The sequence below is a fragment of the Physella acuta genome, unplaced genomic scaffold, assembly GCF_028476545.2.
Source record: "Physella acuta isolate Inbredline_101_S28 unplaced genomic scaffold, ASM2847654v3 ptg000585l, whole genome shotgun sequence".
In the NCBI taxonomy this organism is placed as follows: domain Eukaryota; kingdom Metazoa; phylum Mollusca; class Gastropoda; family Physidae; genus Physella; species Physella acuta.
This window is the reverse complement of record NW_026732104.1, coordinates 23338-39167: the sequence shown is the minus strand read 5'-3', so window position 1 is coordinate 39167 and position 15830 is coordinate 23338.

Here is a 15830-nt window from a genome sequence, read left to right as displayed (position 1 = left end):
ATTTTCTTTTTGAACTTGACGGTCCATGGATCAAGTGAAGTAGAGTTCACATGTTTCTATGACCTCAGCATATAAAGGTATAGTGTGGTCAGCACTAAGCTCAGCCGCCTTTACTTTACCTATCGTGGGTGGATTTTTGGACGTTCTACTGACTTGAACTCGGATTCGAACTTTTGGTTTAGCAATCTATCTCTGTACCGCTCTACAGTATGTAGCCTATAAAACATGCGCACGTTTTAAAAAAATCACGACTAAAAAGAGACAAAATTCAAGATCTGAATTTGACTAGTGATAAATTAAAATCTTCTTTAACCGTCTGTAAGTTGATAAAAAAAAAGCCATTTAAATTTAAGCGGCTTAAATGTTAGAGTTCTCCGTTGGCAGTAGGCAGACGACACATGTCACCAGCACTTCTATCTTCCCCCGGGGTCTGACAGGGGAGGCTACCCTAAAATATTTGACTGCAACAGTTATCTGCTGGGGTTTCTTTTTATTTTATTTTTTTTTACTTTCGGTTTCGAGCTAGTAAGAGGATTATACCAAAAACAAATGAAGAATTTTGGGAAAGGTACATTTGGTGAAATAGATAAAATAAAATCCATCACATACACAACTAGATACATACTTATTTATATCTATTCATATCATATTTATAAATAAAGGGGTCGTCCTTAAATGACGTCACACTCGTAGGGAGGAGGGGGGGGGGGGTCCGTAATTTTGTGAAGGTGTGAGGAGGAGGAAGGGGGGGGGGAGATTCAGATGATGTGACATCACACTTTTGCATTCTAAAAAAAGCAATGTTATAAAACGTGCGTTAGCCATTATTTCGCGTTTTAGATAACTGTTTTAATAAATTGTTAATATAAATTGATTAAAATATATTGAGTTCAGACAAGATTTTGGAAAAAATATCGATGTTTTAAGTAAAATTCAATGCAATTTTGTGTGGGATAGTAGGCTGAGGTGTGAGGTCATTTTAGGGGGGGGGGGGGGGGCTGGCTTTTTGTGACGATGTGTGACGGGTGGAAGGGGGAGGTAAAAATCGTCATAAAAGCGTGACATCATGTATGGAATACCTCCAAAGTCGAATTCGTTTTTTTTTTTTGCTGTTCTGCCATTGTTGTTCTACTAGAGAAGAATGTGGTCGGTAGTAGAGCTTGCTGCTAGTAGTCTGAAAGTGATAGGTTCAAGAAGGAAGTAATATTTTCCGTGGCAAAATAAGGCACGGCGTAGACAACTGGTAGTGCATTCGACTGCTAAACAGACATTTTCGAGTTCGGATCCCTGGCTAGAGTCTTAGTACTTCTCTGAGTCCGCCCAACTCTGAAAGGTACCTGGGTATAGCTCTAGCCACAACAATCCTTTATCTGTCGAGGTCATAGAAACAGGTGAAATTTGCTTCACCATCCCATTGGGCCGTCAGGTTCGAAAAGAAAAGTTAAATTACAATTGCACAATGAGCGTAATAGCCTATGAAATATTTAAAAAAAAAACTACTTCTGTTGCATGTGGTACATAAATCCGTATCGCGTTATAAGAAAAATACCAGTCTGATAGAACCTCTATTTTTAACCTAACTATTCAAACGCATCCCTAAAAACAGCAGCAGCTAATGTTGCACTATGCAAATTCACCAGCGCCCGGTGGTTTATCTGTCTTCTCTATTCCATTCCCCACTCTGTTTCCTGACGTGCATTTTTGTAACAGAAGACATCGGCATCACTTTATAATAGCCGGGAAACATGGATTTCTTCTTCAACAGCCGGGAAACATGATTTCCTTCTTCAACAGCCGGGAAACATGGATTCTTTCTTCAACAGCCGGGAAACAGTTTCCTTCTTCAACAGCCGTGAAACGGTTTCCTTCTTCAACAGCCGGGAAACATGGATTCTTTCTTCAACAGCCGGGAAACATTGTTTCCTTCTTCAGTGCCGCTAAATTTTTTTCACACTACCCGAGAAAGTTAACCAAATTTCTATTTTTTTTAATGCGTCATTAACTTAGTGTAATCAATTAGAAAATACATTAGTATTAATCGCCCTTTTTCAAAGAGATAGCACCATTTTAGTGTAGAGTATTTAACAGATTAATCTCTGCTTGCGTCATGATGATTAATTAATTTAAGTTATGAAGAGCAAAAAAAGAGAGATAATAAGAACAATGCAAATAATAAAACTACAACAGAGACAATGAAGAAGGGCAATAAAAGTGGCCGGAAATTTTATTAAAACGAAGACTCTAATTATTATTAAGAAAATAACAAAGGTTATAAAAAGCGAAAACAGTAGAAATATTGTTAAGGAATTTTCTATACAGAAAAAAATGGCGGAAAAATGAATCCATTTAGGAAGTACACCTTGACCTTAATAGGAGTTTCAACACAGCAAATATGTCGTAGTCTTTGATAGAAGTTTAATTTCATTTAATTGAAAAACAAATTTTACAATCCCGTACCCATTGTTGTAGCAATCGTTTAGACGACCCATTGTACTATTAGCAAAGATGCTGTGGTGGCGGGGTAGAGGTATGACCGCTACGACGGATGAGTCTCTTGCAATCATCACAGGTTTTCTAGAGTAATGTTCAGATGGATAGGGCTTACCCTGAGAAGGGAGTGGACAACATTGCGAGGAAAACATGAGACTGGAATATTTAACGTAAGAGAAAAGTCCGCCGGCCAACAAAATACTGGAGAAGTTGAGGCAAGGACTGCCGGGCTTAAATGGGCGAAAATAAAGAGAGCCGCCAAAACTGAGTAATTTATGAGAAGTATGGCTGAAGCCCTTTGCAACACAGTCATAAGAAAGGAATGATTAGGTTGAGGGATAAATCGTTAACCCACCCAGTTACCTAAATCAGATAGCATGTTTTCTTATTTATCAGAGTTTTAGAGGAAAAAAAAACAAAAAAAAACCATTATATTATTGTTTTAATAGTTTAATTAGATTTGATCATGCTACTATCCGTCTACGTCACCTTTAACCAACATCCCAATTTGTAGTTACAAAACGTATTCACAGCAATTTAAAATGTTTTAAAATTGTTCTTCCGCATCGTTAGTTTGTCTGGAAGTCGCCTGTTAGAATTCGCGCGTGACACCGCAAGCTATTTTTAACCACAGTATTTGAAAATGTCACGTGTCAATGACGTCAAGGTTACAGTAAAAACAACAACTGGCAGATAACACCTTGCCGCATAAAACAATCATTTTCAAACAACAGGAACACTGGGCCATTAGCTAGCGGATACCGGAAGTGGGCGTTGTACGGAGGAGATCTGGTCCAATCAGAATATTGCTTTGTGTACTAGAAAAAAAAACAATTAATGAATTACGGTGTCTTTATGTATGGCTATCCGACCTTTTGCTATTCTAGATATTGCGACAATTAAAAAGTAATTATATAGTTATACAGTTGCATTTTTTGAAGTTCGATAATTAAATTGATCTGTAAAATCAATTTAAAAATGAGCGTGTAATTTTTTTTGTCAAATGAATTTTTGCGCTTTTAACTTAACTCTGATTTGATTGAGTTTAAAAATAAAATAATAAAAAAAAATTTCAAGCGCCATTTAGAAATGCGAATTTTATCGGAAATTTCCGGTAATGGATTTGTAATAAAACACGTACGCTCTGTTATTTGTTTTTATTATTTTGTTTTTCAATGCCCACGGCAAGGTATAGAAACTAGAGAAAAATTATCTCTGATTTTGCTATGACGTGTGCTGCTGTTTAATAAAATATAATGATGTGATTTTTTTGAAACAGATTCTTGCGATTATTGCTGCAGTGACGCATCGATACAACGCATATTAATTTCACTAATGCATTTATGATTGCATTTTAATTTTTTTTCAAATTAACCTGATAAGACATTTGATCAATAAACCGTCTTGTACCATTGCAGTTAGTATGTTTTCTGTTATAAAATGAGCGTGTTTAATTGCGTGAAGTAATGTTAAAAAATTATTGTCTAAAACCTGCGCATAAAATAAAATACTTTTCTGTAAAATTGTGTACAACTAACTGAAATAGTACCAAGGTTTTCGGCTTTTTACCGAAAATCTCTCAACATTTAATTTAAAAAACTACACATTTTATTTTATATAATAGTAACATGAAATTTCGTCAACTTTACTTTAACAATATTTAAGTTATCGTGTACACAAACACACACACACACACACACACACACACACACATAGAGACAGACAGACAGACACACACAGAAAAATAGAAAAAAAACGCTAATTTTGTTTCCAACTTCGAAGATGTAGGCCTATAACATTGTGATTTGTCAAAATCTCGATTTCGATTTTTGTGCACGATTGCAAAACTTCCTATATTCTCCTTGTACGATAAATTAATAAAGAAACCTACAGGTCGAGATACATGACCATGATTCATATAAAATAAAACAAATTAGGTACATTGGTTATTTTAAGCCACGATGTTCGATGTTTGGTTGTGTGTGTATGTATCATACGCAGCGTGGTCGGAGAGTTTGATTATAAACTCAACTCTTCAGCGTCAGACCTTGATCAAGCCAGCAATATCGACTTTAATCCCAGGGGACGAGACCATCATCGCCGTGATAAGGCTCAGAATTGGTTATCATCGATTAGACGTACCCACCTATAGCTAACTTAAATCTAGTTTAGCCGTACGTAGTGTGTGGGATTTGTTTTGTTAAGAGATTAGGGTTAGGGAGTTTTAGGGTTATGTTTGGTACTAGATCTAGTTTAAGTTTTAGAGCTGAATAATAGTTAGAGACGAATGTACAGGTTGAGCTATTTAAACGTAGTAAAATAGTTATTGTCGTTAGCAGCAAACTACAAAAGTTACAAGAAGTAAGGCAAGAGAGGGTAGGAAGAAATCTATATTAAAAGTTCGTTTTAAGCAGCATTACTAAATTATCTACAGTCAATATTAAGAAAATAAACGGCTACTTGGTTATATGGACTTTTAAATCTATTTTCTACATCCAATGCGGGAAAATATCAGGGGGGGGGGGGCGCTTTTTTCTACCAACGTGAATATCTATATATAAAGGGGGGAGGGGTGCGCAAAATAGATAGTTCACCCCGGACATTGGAATGGTCGCAGCGCCTTCTGATAGTAGCTGCGCTAAAGCACATGTTTTCTAGTTGCATCTATTGACTGCCAGTTTATAGTTTGGGACTATCACTGTAAATAATCAATATCTCGTAAAAAGACAATATTAATAGAAACAAACCTCAAAGCGAGACACTTTTTAAAAGGTTGGTATTCAGTGTAGAAAACATGAGCACGTTACAAATATAGGATCCTTTAAACACAGAAAGATTTTTTAAATTTTTTTTAGCGACTCTCAATCAAAACAAGGGAGGGAATAAATAACACAGCCGTCCAGATTTCAGGGGCAATGACTCGCCCCGTCAAAAAAGATAATGCAGATTTTCATCGATCAAGGTGAAATTATCAACTTTTTAATAGTTTACCATAAAGGAAAACGAAACATATTGCAACAATAACTTTTCAAGAATTGAAAAAGTATTTCAAAAAATTAAATCATATCCAACAGAATGGTCGGGTTGGCAACGCTCATGGTTTGAACCCCGGGCATATGAGGTTCGATAGCTGGGAACAGCGACCCACCTTGGAGAAATAACTCCAAAATCGATCAACTGCTGCCTTGCTATATTTTTGGTTGGACAAAGGCCATGGAAGCAACTCCAAAAAGATAAGCAGGCAGAAATTGGAGTCAATGGCCTATATGGTGCGTAACAAGTTGACACGTAATGCTTATTATGTTGGATCCTTTCCAACATTAAAATTAAGAACAAAGAAGAAACAGAGTTAATAAAAGATTCATGTTTCTGCTATAATCGTAGGGTTGGTGTACGGCGTGGCCTAACGGTAGAGCCCTAGACTGCTAAAGCTAAAGTCTCGAGCTCGAATCCGAGTTCAAGTCCCTGAGTCGATGCAGCTCTGATAAGTAGGCCTATCTGTATCACGTTAGGGAAAGCAAAGTTGGCTGCGCATAAGCTGAACACAATGTACCTTCCCAAGTCGAGGTTACAGAAACAGGGGAACTCTACTTCACTTGCCTTACTGACCTTAAGGTTCCAAAACGGAACCTCATCAAAAGACCAAAGTGCTCTAAGAATTCACAACTAAAACCATACTTAACTAGAAGTCAGTACCTGAATTGAAAAAAAAAAGTAATTTCTAAACCTCGTTTCGAACTCATCTCAAACCAATCAAGTCGGGTCATTAACGCCACTTTAAGAACACTTGAGTCTCACACATTACCGACTTAGCCAGGGCGTCTTCTCTAAGGGACACGGTGTTACGTACTAATGACCACGTAATCAATGACGTTCTACATCGATTTCTCGGAGATCAGAGAACTGGAGGAAATTGTGTTTGGTGATCACTGAGACACAGGTGTTTTAGTCAACAGGCACTATGGTGCGTGGGGATTTGTTTTTACATAGGGAATAATATATTGCAGTAAATACACGGACAATAATTGCTGGTGTGGTTTCTGTTGTCTAGAAGGTCATAGTTTGAATGAGATTGGGGATGTAGGAATGTCTATATTGGTTTACAAAGTAGGAAGAGCCTCACCTTTGTTAAGGAGTGAAGTTTATTTTACTGTCAAATTTTATATCACAAATTTTATATCATATAGTAGCTTTCTCTGTCCGGATGCCCAAATAAAATAGACCGTGCAATCATCGTAAGATTTTAAAGTTTTTAATTTCTTTGCCGATTCGCACTTTTTTGAATACTTAAAGGACAATTAAATACTGTGGTTTTTTAAAATTATTTTTAAGTGGAGCACCATCTTTATTTTTTCAACTGAGTGTAAAAACATTTAGAGAAATTTTTGTTAAATAGTTATTGCAATTTACAGATTGCGGCCAAATTAATTATTTCTTTAAAAGTTCGAGATTGTGTGATAATTGTAAACATTTTTTTGAGCTAGATCCATTATAATTTTTAAAGCACTTAACAAAATAAAATTATTTTCCCACTAGGAATTGTCGTGTTACACAGAAGGTTAGCTGTTAAAAAATGTTCATTTTCGGAGTGGGTTTTGATATGTAAAATCATCTGCCGATTTATCTGATTCAACTCCAAATTTTTTTTGTTAATTTTTTGAGTACACCCAGAAATCCCACTCTCAGTAAAACTAATACGTTTATAAAAAAAATATTTTGTAGATCAATTATTTTAACTTTGTGTACACCGTGTCCAACCATGTTTTTGTTTTCAAGATTATTCAAAACCAGCGCAAGGATACCAATTGGCGGGTACCAATGCTGATGGTGTCAAAGATTTTCGATTTTTGAGTTGCTAGTTCTAGGTAAATATAGGTTTAAATTATATTTTTACCTGGTGTTTAAACAATTAGATAAGAAATTAAAAAAAAAAAGAAACTACTTGTTATGATAGATTATAAATATCTATCATGGTGTCTCCACCTCTCCCCCCTTCTTGCTACCCCACAGGTAACAGTACACACCTGGACCTGAGTCCGGCGGTATTGTAAGGCTGACCGGGCCTCGACCTCAGACTGCGGTCGTGAGGGCGGAGCCTGAGTCATGTGACCTGTAGGGTAGGGACGCTACAGTCCGGTCACTCTACCTTCTCCCCTCTTCGGAGGTACACGTTTATTTTGGTGCTTAGGCACTAGCCATTATTACATTATAATTATTTTGGTGCTACGGCACTTGTTCTCCTCGGAGAAATTAAACGTACGTTTGGCAACGTGTGTAGAGGATTGTGTGGCTTCTTTGGAAGGTAATTAACACTTACTTTTATTAGCTGTAACGTTATAATATTAATTAATAAGTATGGAATGAATATAAAACAATGTATGAATGAAAGCATATTTCCTAGTAATGTTTATTGTAGGCCTTATGTAAGGCTAATGTAAATGTATTATCTGGGTAACAATTTTAAACTTGTATGTGTCTGAATGAATGTGTATATCACACATATGTTAGGAAGTTGTCTAATGTATTTTACAGCCGGCCAGCTTGGGGCTAAAACTTAGTACAGAGGTCTGTGTGTGAGGAAGTGTAACCACGCCGCCCTGGAGACCAGTCGCCCCTTCCAGGCTACTTTAAATTGTATCGTTATTACGTTGTCAATTATTAATGTATTAATTAATAAAAGTTAAAGGATTGGAAACTGATTTAATTATTCAATCCTAATTTTAACCCTTTTCACTGAGCCAAATATCGGCAATCAGTTAATAATAATAATACAACATTAATAAACTCAATATTACTATTAAGGGACCTCTTGTCCAACGAGACAAACCCTAGACTAACAGGTCATTCTGTAGCTGCGGCTATATTTATTTATGTGCGGTATGACTCGCTAGAGCATATTTGCCACACTACTTATGTTCGAACTAGTGTAGTATTGAAACGTAATCTTTCGTATTGCTTCAGCTCAATACAAGTTTATTATCTGAAGAACTTACAGGTATTTGCTAGAAGTACAAAGCGTTTGAGATAAAATAAAACTGTAAACATGCATATGTATTGTTACATTGTCGTTGTGTACGGTGATTTATGTTACATTATCGATCTTCAGTAGGCGTCATAAACTGATGCATTAGAGACTGAGTGATAATTGTTATTGTTGGTATATGAAGACGTTTATCAATTCCTTCGCCAGATTGAAAGCCAAATTTTTAAGTTTTAACGAAAGAAAATAACATACATGTTTCTGAAAAACGTGCTCTCTACTACACGACCGCACTGTTCTTTGCGTTTTTTAAACATTTATATAAAATACAGTGTACTAGCTTTGTCTTAAAGAAAGATGTATAACACAAGTTTTATATAGAGTTGGTCTGGATCGCATTTATTCTGTGTAAAAATGATCGGATTCTCATGAGCAGATAACTCCATTACTCAAGCTAGATATTTAAATAAGAAAAGATTGATTAGGATCAAAACACCCCCTCCCACCCCCACCCCATATCGCCGGTGCTTGCTTGGAATCACGGAGCTTTGGATGTCTCGTAAACTCTGCGAGCCGGCTAATGTACGGATCCCGGGGGTAGGTGGGGAGGAGGGGGGGGGGGGGGGGTTAAAGCGTTGCCGTTTTTCTCACGCCGATGTCCTTTGTTGGGCCACAGCTCAGCTGATCAAACTAATGCCGGGTCATCCTGCTGGGTCACGGTGGTCTGGGGGGGAGGGGTGGGGGGGGGGGGGGGGGGGTTGATGCGTTAAAATAAAATGAATGGGGATTAAAGATTTAGAATTGAATGGTAAGAGGGATTGTATGGACCACTGTAGTGATCATGTTGGTTAAGAGAATCAGCCAGCATCATTTTTTGTGTGAAATGTTTCATATGAAGTTTCTGCTAAAATATTGAAGGTCCCGCATGAATTAAACTTGTATTTACTGTAAACGTTAGTAACCATATCAAAATACATTTACTGCCTATTTATTTCTCTTCTCATGTGTGTGTATGTAATAATATAAATTTAGGTAATGTTTTAGTATTGACGATGCAAAAAAGTTTTTTTTTTAAATGTATATGTTTAATATATGACTACTTTTTCTTATTGTTCTATAATTAAATAATGTAATGATTGCGACATAAATGCCAAGATGTTAACCAATGTAAATAAAGTATTTTAACATCAATCTGAATATAGAAAACCCATTACACAGCCTAACGTACCTCATAAATCAAAACAAAATGACTTTTCGATCTAATTTTATCTTAAGAATAATCTCTAAAAGAAAACCAAAATTAGAAAATGGAGATATCTCTCGTATCTAGATTGAGGTTAAGCTAAAAAACGAAATATCTGACACATATCATTCGTGTATCTGTAATTGCAAGGCTACTAATTCCTGCAGCTGAGAAATGTCGATGAATGATTTGTGTAGATTCGAACCACAACCTATTAGATATCGGTATTTCAATCAATTATTCGGTCACAATAGTTGTTTATAAAGTAAATAAACCAACATTCCTATTTTTATTTTTTTCATATATCAAATTAAAATTACGTAGCAACTCATGTTTTAGGTTTTTGCAAAACAAACGAGGCCTCTATAATAAAACAACAAAACCTACATGTAACACAGCTTCTCATTACATTCATTTTAGCGGCGTTCGAACATCTCATTTACCCCGATTAAATAACCCTACAATCACTCTTTTTCAGAAAGTGTCCGATCTGCAAATAACATAGAAAATACAGTAGTTAATCGCTCACACATTCACTTGCAAAGGCCAGGTATTCAACTATCACACACGTTTCACTCCAAATACAATTCACCAAATACAGTCTGTTACACTACAACATAAATTACTCGGACAGAAGCAAAAATCGCATATTTATTCTAACAAAGAACATAACAAACTCGTCAATATGAAAAAAAAAGTTTATAATAATTACGAAAACAAAGACGCTTTGAAATCATACACTAACTTCGATATTTCACGAAGCTTCCTCGTTAGGCGACCTTAATTATATATAATAAATCTAGACTTTGCTTTTCATCTACTAGATATATTCGTTTCAAAAGTTTATGTAATATTACCTCCCCTTATTAACAACATTTATCTCCCCTTTATTTACTAAATGATTACCTCCCCTTTGTAATATAACTTTTTTGCTTAAAAAAATGTTCAGAGGAAACAAGTTATCGATTGCGTACAATAGTATTGGATATGTAGTAGCCAGTCGTGCTGGGGTTAGCGAGTAAATTTACGACCGTCTTCCTGATGACCGCTAATCAGGCAATCTCGGAGAGCCGCGATGTCTAGGAACCAGTGAGGAATGAAGACACACTAAAGACAGGGAAGGAGACAAATGAGACAGGTCGCGGTGTGTCGGTATAAGCGGGGAATGAAGACACACTAAAGACAGGGAAGGAGACAAATGAGACAGGTCGCGGTGTGTCGGTATAAGCGGGGAATGAAGACACACTAAAGACAGGGAAGGAGACAAATGAGACAGGTCGGGTGTGTCGGTATAAGCGGGGAATGAAGACACACTAAAGACAGGGAAGGAGACAAATGAGACAGGTCGAGGTGTGTCGGTATAAGCGGGGAATGAAGACACACTAAAGACAGGGAAGGAGACAAATGAGACAGGTCGAGGTGTGTCGGTATAAGCGTGGAATGAAGACACACTAAAGACAGGGAAGGAGACAAATGAGACAGGTCGAGGTGTGTCGGTATAAGCGGGGAATGAAGACACACTAAAGACAGGGAAGGAGACAAATGAAGACACACTAAAGACAGGGAAGGAGACAAATGAGACAGGTCGTGGTGTGTCGGTACTAGCGGGGAATGAAGACACACTAAAGACAGGGAAGGAGACAAATGAGACAGGTCGTGGTGTGTCGGTACTAGCGGGGAATGAACACACTAAAGACAGGGCAGGAGACAAATGAAGACACACTAAAGACATGGAAGGAGACAAATGAGACAGGTCGCGGTGTGTCGGTATAAGCGGGGAATGAAGACACACTAAAGACAGGGAAGGAGACAAATGAGACAGGTCGCGGTGTGTCGGTATAAGCGGGGAATGAAGACACACTAAAGACAGGGCAGAAGACAAATGAGACAGGCCGTGGTGTGTCGGTATAAGCGGGGAATGAAGGCACACTAAAGACAGGGAAGGAGACAAATGAGACAGGCCGTGGTGTGTCGATACTAGCGGGGAATGAAGACACTAAAGACAGGGAAGGAGACAAATGAGACAGGTCGAGGTGTGTCGGTATAAGCGGGGAATGAAGACACACTAAAGACAGGGAAGGAGACAAATGAGACAGGTCGAGGTGTGTCGGTATAAGCGGGGAATGAAGACACACTAAAGACAGGGAAGGAGACAAATGAGACAGGTCGAGGTGTGTCGGTATAAGCGGGGAATGAAGACACACTAAAGACAGGGAAGGAGACAAATGAGACAGGTCGAGGTGTGTCGGTATAAGCGGGGAATGAAGACACACTAAAGACAGGGAAGGAGACAAATGAGACAGGTCGAGGTGTGTCGGTACTAGCGGGGAATGAAGACACACTAAAGACAGGGAAGGAGACAAATAAGACAGGTCGAGGTGTGTCGGTATAAGCGGGGAATGAAGACACACTAAAGACAGGGAAGGAGACAAATGAGACAGGTCGCGGTGTGTCGGTATAAGCGGGGAATGAAGACACACTAAAGACAGGGAAGGAGACAAATGAGACAGGTCGCGGTGTGTCGTTACGAGCGGGGAATGAAGACACACTAAAGACAGGGAAGGAGACAAATGAGACAGGCCGTGGTGTCTCGATACTAGCGGGGAATGAAGACACTAAAGACAGGGAAGGAGACAAATGAGACAGGCTATATAAAACGTGCAGTGTCTGTGGTGGGATTATACAAAGTGGTGTTGGTGTTTAAGTGTTAAGGTTATACACACGGCAGTGCTATAAGGTGTTGCAAAACAAACGGTGCTGTATTTGTGGTGTGCTTATACAAACGGTGTTGCTCTGTCTCAGGTGTAGCTGTATAAGAGATGGTGCTGTATTTTTGGTATGGCTATACTAACGTTGGTGCAGTTTATGTGGTAAGGATAGTTAAATAGTGGTTCTACCCCTTTGTTAAGACTATATATATTGCGGTTCTACCCCCATGATAAGACTAGATATATGGTGGTTCTACCTCTATGAGAAGACTAAATATATGGTGGTTCTACCTCTATGATAAGGCTATATAAACGGTGGTTCCCTCTACGATAAGGCTTAATAAATCGTGGTTTTAACTCCATGATAAGACTAAATAAATGGTGGTTCTACCTCTAAGATAAGGCTAAATTAAAGGTGGTTCTATCTTTATAAAGACGTAATAAATGATGGGATGTTAAGGCTGTAAACAAATGGTGCTTTAGTTGTGGTAAGGCTATGCAACTGATGGTGCTCTTTATGTGGTAAAGCTATACAAACGGTGGTATCGTGCCTGTCGTGAGGGTAAACGCCATGGTAGTTTAGACGGGCTTAGAAAGTTGGGTGTAAATGAAATCTATCACAGAAGAACAGCGGAGTGTGAGATCGCTGTGATGTATTTCCATGGTCCAATGAAGGGCTCGGTCAACCACTCGATCGCTTGTGATGTATGATATTCCACTGGGCATCGTTGTAGGATAGGTTGATGTTTTATACGATATTTTTATTACATTTGTATGAGGGTTGGAAAGGGAAGTGCAACGTTTTCGTTCATATTATGTTTGTATTATTATAAACGAACATAAACATATAGGTTTTGGGCTCAAATAAATTTCGTCGTTTAATTTACTTTTTAAAATTATAGTTGTGTTAAATTTTCAAAACATTTTTTTTATCAATGTTTAAATCCGTTTTTTTACATCCATTCACAAATAAAATGTAACCCGAGAGTCTTGAGTTTGATTCCGGGTTCAAGTTAGTGGGACGTCCCTGAGTCCACTCAGCTCTGATGAGTACCTAACTTACGTTAGGAAAGCAAAAGCGGCTGGACATAGTGCTGACAACACTATCCCTTCAAATGCCGATGTCAAGGAATCAAATGAACTCTACTTCATCTGCCCCATGTTTCTTGGGCATTAACGGGATTAAGAAGAAGAAGACCCATAAACTGTAGTTACCAGACAGAGAAGGTAGAGATTTAAGGGTCATATGCTAAGAATGAGAGCAGCCACATTGGCTAGGGCTACTCTCAGATGTACACCACGACAGGACATGAGAAAGCTTAAGACGGCCAAAAGAAACATGAAGAAGATCAATGGAGAAAGTGTTGGTTGAGAGAGGTCTTGTATTCCAACTTTGGGAGATCCCTTTCTTCTCCGTTCTTAATTGGAAGCTATTTTCTCCCACACAAGTAATACGTGTAGCTTGTTATGCACCATATAGACCGTTGACTCCTATTTCAGCCTGATTTTCTCTCTGGGTTTACTGCCATAGCCTTTGTCCAACCAAGAACAAACTGCATGACAGCAGTTTTTTTCTTTTTTAATTTAGAAGTTTTCTCTCCTAGATGGGTTGCTGTCTCCAGTTAATTAGTAGTCCTGAGCTATACCAACACAACCACCGATTCCAACGTTGACTGATGGTGATGATGAAGCAGGTTTAAATATAGTTACAGTCAACGTGGGTGGAGTTTGATCCCCAAATGGCGAGTTTTGTCTCGTGCTTCTGAGCGCTGTCAGCTCTAATGGATACCTATCTCTGGATGGGGTCAATAGTATCGTCTTAAAAAATACCTGAACTCTTAACATCTCTTCTAATGTCAAGGTATCAGAGGATCAGATGAACTCTGTTTCCTCTGCCCTATAGACTATCTGGTGTGAAGCCGTACTGTGCTTTAAGATGCAATTAAAGTTGCTGTCGTATTCTCTGTGGAGTTAAAACAGCTACTCCGAGTCAAAACGACCTCCTGATAGCAACGCCATCACGTCTTCGGAGTAACAGACGACACGTTTCATACGACGCCTGAAATCGATATCTTACTATCTTGATCGATTTGTCGAACAATCACCTGCCCAGGGAGGAATAGATTTTCTGTAACCACTTGTCAACTCGAAGACACTGAGGCGTCTTTCTTTGACAAAAAAAAACTTGACATTCTTAAGATACAGAGCTGTCATTTAAATAAAATACTTGTCATTTTTGAGACATTGTCGCGCGAATTTTAAATAAATTCTCGACGCCAGAAGAAACTAAGTCTCATTTATCACACACATTCAAGAATACACGGCTTTTAAAAAAATTGAAGTTTATGGAAAATCGATTTCTGTAATTATATTCAACCAGGTTGAAGTTACATTAAAATATTTTAGAGGAATTATAAGTTGTGTCTGGAAAATTTTCGCAAATTTAATTTGACTTTTTCCATGTCATTATAAAATATTATTTTTTTAGACATATATAAAATTATATATATATATATATATATATATATATATATATATATATATATATATATATATATATATATATATATATATATATATATATAAATATATATATATATATATATATATATATATATATATATATATATATATATATATTGCTTTGTTTATGAGTATAACTATTTATATCTAAATTATTGCATTAGAGTGGCATAATAGGATTTCCTTTGACCGATACCAAATCTAAAGATTGTAATACATTACAAGCTACCTCCTGAAAAATCCAAATTAAGATTTCTTTTTAAGCTACCATTTTCCCATTTTTTACCATTATAATAAAAAATACATAAAAAAAATTCGAGGCCTTTTGGCATAAAAAGCACAGTGCAGATGCAACTAGTTTGTATAACACAATCATGTCATACAACCGCACATCGATCCAAACATTAGCGTGCATTGAGCTAATCATCCCGTGGACGTTTCAAATTTCTGTCAACCCGATCGATTGTTAAGATAATAGAATAATAGGCGAATATTGTACGGGCATTCCTACTTGTAATGATGCTGGTATATTAATATAAAATATACAGGTAATTTTAAAGTTAGAAACAGGTATACACATTATGCACCTTCTAATGTTAAGTGACATTTGCAAGCAGGTTGTCATTACACATTTGTTGAGTGATTCAAATGAAAATGATTCAACTCACTGAGTTATAGTAAAGTAGACTTTAAGAAGTAAAATAGAAACGTTAACTTTGAGATAAAAAATATTAACGTTAACTTTCAGAAGAAAAATAGTAACGTGGACTTTAAGAAGTAAAATAGTAAAAGTAACTTTGATAAGTAAAATAGTAGCAGTAACTTTTTATAAGTAAAATAGTAGCAGTAAGAGTAATACAAACTTCGAGAAGTAAAACAAACTCAC